General features: G+C 34.7%; 2 protein-coding genes across 4 annotated transcripts in view; one reads left to right on the top strand and one right to left on the bottom strand.

The window, feature by feature from the left end:
• LOC108789305 (protein transport protein Sec23A) overlaps positions 1-430 on the top strand; it is a 78,498-nt gene that overhangs the window by 55,152 nt on the left and 22,916 nt on the right. The gene's annotated exons all lie outside the window — the stretch shown is intronic.
• The window catches only part of LOC108789306 (rhodopsin, GQ-coupled-like), a 22,594-nt gene that overhangs the window by 17,258 nt on the left and 4,906 nt on the right, over positions 1-430 (bottom strand). The gene's annotated exons all lie outside the window — the stretch shown is intronic.

Raw genomic sequence — 430 nt, 5'->3', positions numbered from 1 at the left:
AGTCATTTTCGGCCCGACATTTTTTTTTTCATTTCAGTTTTGTTTCGGTTTTAAATATTTCATTTTGGTGCACCTATTATTTATTATTATTATTATACTAATACAGGATTTATATAGTGCCAACAGTTTGTGCAGGTCTTTATAAAATAGAGGAGACAGTACAGTTACAATACAATTTCAGTACAATAGGGTTAGGAGAGCCCTGCTTGTGAGAGCTTACAATCTTGTAGGAGGGGCAAGTGATACAAAAGGTAATAATTCTCTTTGGACCAAATGTGTAGGGCGTTTAATTTGGCTTCATTTACAAGTATGCTTGTTGGTCTTTTTTTTTTGTTTTGTTTTCAGAAAAGTTTCTGGACATTGCTTGCAATATTCAAGTTCCCTTTTCCCCCTTGCATAAGATACTCTCTTAGAAGGCCAATAGACCTCC

The sequence above is a fragment of the Nanorana parkeri genome, unplaced genomic scaffold, assembly GCF_000935625.1.
Source record: "Nanorana parkeri isolate BGI_ZX_2015 unplaced genomic scaffold, ASM93562v1 scaffold386, whole genome shotgun sequence".
NCBI classification, from domain to species: Eukaryota; Metazoa; Chordata; class Amphibia; order Anura; family Dicroglossidae; genus Nanorana; species Nanorana parkeri.
This window is presented reverse-complemented; position numbering and strand designations above follow the sequence as displayed.